We start from the raw sequence: 8579 nt of genomic DNA, 5'->3' as shown, positions 1-8579 counted from the left end.
AATTGTAAGATGTAGTCTGATTAAAGTTGTATGCAACAATATGTTCATGAGGTCACCGTTTAATCTACAATTAGATGTTACATTTTTTGTCTCAGTAAAGAGAGCCGTAACAAAAAATGTTAAATCAAGGTTCTGACTAGTGACTTTACTTGCTTGTTGACTGGAACGTTTTGACTTCTTTTATCATGAGCATGTTATACCATACATTTTCATACGACGTAAGTAGCAAATGCAACCGAAAAAATTCTTCACTCATAATATTGTAGCAATAAATATCTTAATATTAATTGATACGTTGCAATTTCTGTTCTTTTATGGAATAAATAGACAAATCCGGTTGTCGAACAATATAACAAAATGGTGGAATGATATTTTGGAAATACACCAGCTAATAACTAATAGAGAATAATCCAGTTTCATTCATTAAATGCTTAGGTTGTTCTAAACCCGTAGAAATAAAGAGGCGCTATTTTCTGTTAGAATTGTTTATTCAATCAATTACACTCTGTCAATCAATCTTTTTAATGTTTTTACTAATTGATGTTTATTAATACTTTAATTGTTCAGTGATCATTTATTTACTAATATCTAACTATGAGATCTAATCAACATCGGAATACTGTATTGACCAATAGTGTTACTTTTAAAACATAACAAGGGTCTTAACAAATCCATAAGATCCGGCAATAGTCCAGATCGTAAGACCATAAGATATCTTTTTGAACTTAGGAAAACTGTATATTAATTTTAAATTCCAAACTTATTTTCCTTGATAAACGGTATCCCAATCCTCTACTAAATAGTCATAACAGTTTATACAAAGCCAACAATGGCTTCCTTTAATTATCATCTTATTGATCTCTCAGCGCATTTAAGTTAGAGTTTTTCAGTGTGTTTTTTAGCACTTCTATTTGTTTCCAAGACCCTAATTCAACATTATCAACATCTGTTATTTGTAGTTTGTAATACTATTTAATCACTGATTTTTTTTAATGTTGTAAATTATTAGAAGCTAAATTTTTTTTTTACAAATTTTCTTACATAACCATTCATAAATGGTTTTGGTTTAAAAATAACGAAAGTTTGAAAAATCATGCAAAATAGTATTTAATTTTCCATTTTTCTAATTTTTTTACAAAAGTACTATATTTAGTTCCTCAACTTTAAAAATATTCAGGCATTTCATTTTATATAATTTTGTTCCTTTTTATCTAACCTTGTTCCATCAATAGCATCGCAATTTGGCATTTTAAAAATGGGGATTTTTGAAAAGAATTGCAGAGCGTCCCTAACAAACCTTGAAACAAGTCTTGAAACCTTGGTAACCTTTTCATTTATGAAAATATTTTGTCAAAACTTTTTACAAGTATAATTTTGGTTAACAAATTTTGACTAATTTTTAACATAAATGCTATTATTAAAAGTTTATAAGGAAAAAAAAAAAAAGAAATTTAGCTTATTTAGCGTTAAACAGAGGAAACAATTAAGATAAATCTGATTTTAACGTAGTTTAGTTATTTATAAAATGTAGATCCTTCCGTAAGAATTAATTTTACAAAAGTTAGAATGCAAACAATAGATTTGTTAATACACTGTCGTTAAATTGATGGAGCCAACAATTCGTGCTTTTATTACTATGAACTAAATTCGGATTAAAATTCAATTAAAGAAATCTGGTAACTGAAAGAAATAAGTAATGAAAAGTAATTTGAAATAAAAAAAATTAATGAAATAGTTTATCTAAAAAAATTTAAAAAATTTACCGAGTAACACTAAATTAATAAAAAAGGCAACTAAATTTCAAGTTTATAGGTCAAATTTTAAATATAAATATATTTTAAGTATATATATATATATATATATATATATATATATATATATATATATATATATATATATATATATATATATATATATATATATATATATATATCAGGATTATTTATTGGAAAACTAATACCAAAGTTACATAATTTATTAAAAAATAATAGCTCACTATCTACATAGTCACATGTATAAATAAATGTAAGCATACATTATAAAATATTTATATGTACTAAATAAATATTGTTTAAATTCATAAATACATAAAAAATTTTGTTGTAAATGTATACGCTATGTATTAACACACATGTTTGAGCAATTGATATGCATTTTAAATATTTTTGTGCAAGGTTTTAAGTGCCAACAATATTTAAAACATGAATGTTGATGAAAAAGTACTAAGAGAATCGAGTAGCTCATCTTTAAGCATATTGATAGAAACATAATTTTACTAACATAATTTAACATAATTTAACGCAGTATTAAGGTTACACACATCTAAAATTAAAGCAAAAAAATTCGTTCCATTACTTACTTTAATTCCCTTCTCGTATTTACAACCTTTCGCAATAAAAAAAAATAGTCTCTGAAACTTTAGATTTTTTAGAAGCTGATTTCATCATCATCACCGATTGGCTCTTCATCTTCAGGATGACTTTCAAAATCAAAATCCAGTTGGTAAAGAGGTTTTGACGAGAGCGTGTAATAGAAACTATTTTCTTTAATAATGCTGTTCTTTGACATTTTTGTGTTTATCTGAAACCTATAGAAGTTTATATAAATTATATATTGCTATACAGTTAATACTCATAATGGTACGTCTGTTGATGTTTTTATTTTACTGCAAAAGTTTAACATAATGCATTATAAAATTATTTGTGTAATGTTTTGCTTTTATCTTTTACACTAATTAGATTCTTGAATCTTTCGCTGCCGATTTGACAATTCAGTGACCGCTATCCAGTTGGTACCCGAAGCATAAATCGATCTTCTTACCGTTGGTTTTCGATTCATAGATGTAAAATGCTACCGTTGACTTTTATAGGAATTAGAAAGTTAAAAAAATTAAGCCAATTCTAATTCGTTGATTGATGTAAAGTCAGAAATAAATGAAAAAGGTACAAAAATAAAGATTTTCAGTATAAATCCCACAAACGGATACAAAGAAATGGAATTCATTTTTAAAGTATATCTGTCTGTGGGGTTAAGAAACTCGATAATCCGATTCATAAAAACTGGTTTTAGTTTCAAAACATTGCAACAAAACTCTTTTGATGACTTTACAAAAGTAGCTTTTCATGTAAAAACAAAAGAAAATTTACACTTTGAAAATATGTTCGAGAGAAAAATATTCTTTTTCTATTTTATTATTCATTAAATTAGTTTTAAACTTAAGAATCGTTTAAAGCGTACTAAGTTGACATGAATACCTTTTAATATTTCTAATACGATATAAATCCATATAAATACCATTTAAATCTATGTAAATACCATTTAAATCTATATAAATACCGTTTAAATCCATGTAAATACCATGTAAATACCAAGTAAATACCATTTAAACACCGCATCACTTAAATAATAGCATTTTATTGTCATCCCTAGGTAGAATAATTCATAATCAGTTTTAAGATCAAGTGTACAAAAACTTTATAATTAGAGAGGTAAGCTTAAGGCTCCAGCATTTATACAAACATTTATTTTAATTGAAAGCTCTGGAAAGCTCCATAAGTTACTCTATGTATACTCAGAATTGAATCTAGAATCTTCTAAAAAGTAGTTAAGCTTCAAAACTTTATTTTAGTGTAAGCGCAATATGTTCGCTTGCGTCGATTTTTTATAAACTTGAGTCATGTTCAATTTTATATTTTTTTTAATAAAAAGAATAATATAAATTAAAAGATTAAGTTTTTAATTCTTACACCGTTGAGTTCTTCAATATTCCTTATAAGCAAACCAAATATTTTAGCAGTCCCAAATGGAAAAATTCTCAATCTGGTATTATTTCCCATATAACTCTCCATTGCGAAGAGAATCCTTTTTTCGGATTTTCTCAGTATGTGTTTCACTTTCTATGTGCATTCGGCAAAAATTTTTTCAGTACCTTTGTTTAATTGAAAAAGTTCTTTCATAAAAAGCCTTTTAGTACTTTTATAACCGTAGGAGAGAGTGTTGAGGTAAAGGACATGGAAGGAAGGAGGCAGAACATAAAGTTTTGAACTTGATGTATTTAAATCTTATGTTTGTAAAAAGATCTCATTGTTGGCATAAGTTGTGTTAGTTCACTTACAGGTGACGTTTTGTGCGCGTGGCCAAATAAAAACCTATCTTTATTTTTTTTCGTTAAATAGACAATATGAAACAATTCAAAACAAATTCTCCTTCTGGGAGACTGTTTAGCAGAGGTAAGGTTACTTTATAAATTTTGCTAATCCCAAATATAATCACTCATGTATTTACAGATGGTGTAACCATAATCTATAAACGGGTTGCATAAAACTGTGACTTTTATTATTTAATAACCCTGCAGGAGGTTTTATACAATTCCGTGCAGGAGCTAAGGACATGTTACAACTTCAAAAACATGAGAAGGAAAGAAATATAGTTGTTTGAAATAAGATTTGATCATTTTGGTGAAAGAAACTAAATCAGTTTAAGTTTTATACATATACCCCACATCTCCTACAACGCTATCCCATACAACCCCCCACCACCCAACCCCCCACCCCCAACTTTCTGGAGGAATAGGAAAAAGGAAATATGCTAGCAAATTGCCTTTTAATTCATTTAGTGTAGCTGAAATAAAGTTATGAAGTTTAATTGTGTCCCCATAATTTTAAAAATATTTTCATTAAAGATATCTCCATTTTTTATTTTTATTAAAATTGTCCCATACTCCCCAACGTTTTTCCTGAACGGGAACGTAAATTATAACAGCTCTTAATTTTACTGTGAAATTTAAAAAAAAAACAAGTGCATTTAATAAGTCAATCTTTCTTTTGTACAACCAAATTTTGCAACTGTAGATTGGGATCGAAGGGGAATAATTGTTCTAGCTACGCGAGTCGCGAGCTTAAATTTGATAAGTAACAAAAAAAATTGGTCGGGAGAGCAAGCAAGAAAAGCAATTCCAACCTTGATGCACTTGAGGGCAAGGGAAAAATCCTGGCTGAGCTAAGAGCAAAGTTGCCAATAAGTTGCTTGATGTTCTAATGTAAACGTATAAAATAATAGTATACACTGTGGGCACGTACTCTGTGGGCAAGTAACTTTATGGGCACGTAAATAATTAGTAAAGTAATAACATTTTCAAAATAATTTGAATTCATAAACTAACTTTGTGTGCTTTTAATAGATGCAAAATTATTAAATTATTTGTTAGCAATATAATTATTAATTTAAGAAATTTTATTAAGCTTTTCTTGAAAAAAAAGTAGAACGCATTCAACATCTAATCGATTAAAGCTTCAAAAAACTTCTTTATCCATGAGCTATGATGACAGGAAGTGTTTAAAGGGTTCGAATTTTATTTTTGTATATTAAGAAAATCACAACAGTTCTTGTGTTTTGAAAAAAAAATAAAGAGCAGAGTCCCAAGGCGGGGTTGCCTCGCCCTAAGGTCGGCTCTGATTGTAATGAGATTACTAACCTCTCAAGAACACTTTTAAATGTCAACACTAATCTTTATATTCAGCAAAAACTGTTTCTTTATTATCCATAAAAGGAAACTTAACTTAAATCTCTGAGCTTGGGTCTAAATTAAAACTTTTTTCAATACTAATAAAAAGTTTTTTTCTTTTGGGTAGCAAGTGTTACTTCCTAAATGCTAATATTATAGCATAGAAAATGTCAAATATTCGATACAGACAATTGGTTTTGGGACCAAGGAAGTGGTATTTTGAACTTTACGGTTAAGTTTCCAGATAGATTAATTTCTCAGTAAATATATTAAGGATTATCGATTTTAAAAGCGATTAGATTAAAAGCGATTTTTATTAGATTAAAAGCGATTAGATAAAAGCGATTCGATTTTATGGAAGTTGTATTTGAACTTTAATATACCTTCTCATACTTTTTCCGTGTTTTCATTTTTGAAGTTATGTAATTAAAAATATCATTTATATTCTTTATATTATTTCATATTGCTCCGAATATTTACATTTTTTATAAGAACATTAAAATGATGCAGAACGAAGTTTTGCTCGTTGATTCTTCCCCTGATTACATTTGTTATGCAAAAGAAAACTTTAAAAAGTCAACTTATGTATGACAGCTCATTGGCTTTAAATTTGATTGGTTTCTGGATGGCGAAAAAACAGCTTTTCTAATTTAAGAGACGTTACTTTTTATTTTGAAAACCTTATTTCTTTTTATGAATAATTATAAAACTTTAATACTTTAAAAACTTCCGCTGAAACTTCTAAATACAGAAATACATTATTCTTTTACTTTTTTGTCAAAAAAAATGGCGAGCTTAAAATTTTTTGCTATTTTCTCCGAAACAACATTCAATTTTAAACAAAATTTATTTAAAACTTGTTAAAAATAAAATCTATTGCTTCGTGTTTTCCGTTTGTGGAAATCATATTGAAAGAAAATAGGTATTTTTATACCTTTTTTTAGATAGATATAATTAGAATTGGCTTGATTTTCTGAGACTTTTTAAGTCCTATAAAAGCCTACCTCTTATCTATAAGTCGATAGCAAGAAGTTCGCTGCTTCATTGTTAACTATATAGCGGTAGCTGAATTGTCAGATAACATAAATAGTAAAAGATTAAAGAGCCAAGTTAATTCAAAAGGTATTTGCAAATTAGTTTTAAAAATTGTTAATTTTCTCAGCTGATTGTTTTATTTGTTTAATTTTATCCCATATTTTTATCCAACAGTTTTATCCAACATTTTTTTAGTTTACATCCAGTGCATCAACAAATATAACATTACAACTGCAAATGCAACTGCAATAGAAACTGAATTTATGAAAAAAATGTTTACACAAAAATACACTGTGAAAATAAAGAAATAGTGTAAAAATATGGTGCAGAAGTAAAGATATAGTGTACTAACAAAATATGTAAAGTAAATTATCTAATGCATGAACATGTTTACGTTTCAGATAAACTAAGATGTCACAGAACGTTAATGCTAAACGAGGTACTCTCTACAACTCACTCTCGTCAAAACCACTCATTAAACCAGAATTTAGTTTGGAAAGTCATCCTGAAGATGAAGAGCCAGTCGGTGATGAGGAAGAAATCAGCTTCTGAAAGATTTGATTGCTTATTGTGCCGCTTCGCAAAAATAAGGCAATTAAAGTGAGTAATGGAAATAGACTTTTGCTTTAGTTTTAGATGTGTGTGATAAAACCTTTTATCGAGATTAAGTTTCTATGAACTTGCTTGAAGATGAAGCACATGATTTTTTTGGTACTTCAGAGAGAATTCACACCAATCCACACCAATAACCACGTTTTTGTTATCAACGATATTTAAAACATTTCAAAGTCTCAAAAATATAAAATAAATATATGTAAATATATGTAAATATATGTTGAGTTGTAGTTTTTAGATAAATGGTTATCCGATTCTGGAAATAATTCGTTGAAATAGTTAATTATTATTAATTTATTTAAGATTATTTTATATCACTATTTAGATGAATTTTGAGTCAGCATCTATAAATAAATCAAAGATTTAATTAGACAAAAAAACTTCAGTAAAAAATTTTATTTTAGTGATATAAATAACTTCTTTATATTTTCGTAATTATTTTTATTTCAAATTACTTCTGTTTATTTATTTAATGCAATCAGCAGAACTTGTCAATCGCGTTTTATTTTATGACTTTAGTTAACAATAAAATTACGTATTATTGCCTCCATCTGTTACAGACAGAGTATTTAGATAACTCTAGTGAAAAAAATTTTTTCTTTTAAGCATACTTCAAATTCTCACGGAAGGATATTTATTTTCAAAGTTCAAATTTTACCAAAGTGTAAATTTAATTCTATTGAACTAAAAATAAATTTAGCAAATTTATGCAAATTTATGCAAATTCATTCGTTTTATACTAAGTCAGACAGTTTATATATATTTTTAAATAATGACGTTTCCTTTCATTCTTTAAACTATTTTTGAAAATCAAAACAAATTTTAATAATATCACGTTGTTATTTCATACCATTATTACAGCCCTTTAACTTATGTTTTGCGGAATTTTAGTGTTCCGCTAAACGTTTTTAGTTCCGCAACTATTTTTTTTGTTAACATTATTTTTTTTTTTTAATGTTATGGTACATCTGTATTTGTAATATTCAAATTTAAATTCATTTGCATTACTTTTGATGACGAAGAAAAGCTGAAGAGCTTTGCTGTATCGCATGTGTACTAGTCTTTTTTTAGCTTTATTAAAATCCGGATCAAAACAGCGTACTAAAAAAATAATCTGCTCAAACCGTATTCTAAATGTTTCTATTAAAATATTGAAAAAATGTTGAACAAAAATAATGTCACATTAAAAATAGTTTCAATTATTTTTAATACAATAGGTAAAGCGCATAAGGGATGCACATACCTTATTAGACTTAAATTTTCTCAGATCATTCACAGATCATACACAAATTTTACACAGATTATGCACAGATATCACAGAATTATCTTGAAAAGTTAGATTTTGATTTTAAAAAAAACAATTTATTTTAATTTTGAAAAAAGATTCAACAAGAATGAAAAATTTACTCATGAAAAAATTTTGGAG

The sequence above is a fragment of the Hydra viridissima genome, unplaced genomic scaffold, assembly GCF_058129835.1.
Source record: "Hydra viridissima isolate aposymbiotic clone 2 unplaced genomic scaffold, HvirCarnegie_v1 scaffold_8, whole genome shotgun sequence".
NCBI classification, from domain to species: Eukaryota; Metazoa; Cnidaria; class Hydrozoa; order Anthoathecata; family Hydridae; genus Hydra; species Hydra viridissima.
Note: the sequence above shows the minus strand (reverse complement) of the source record.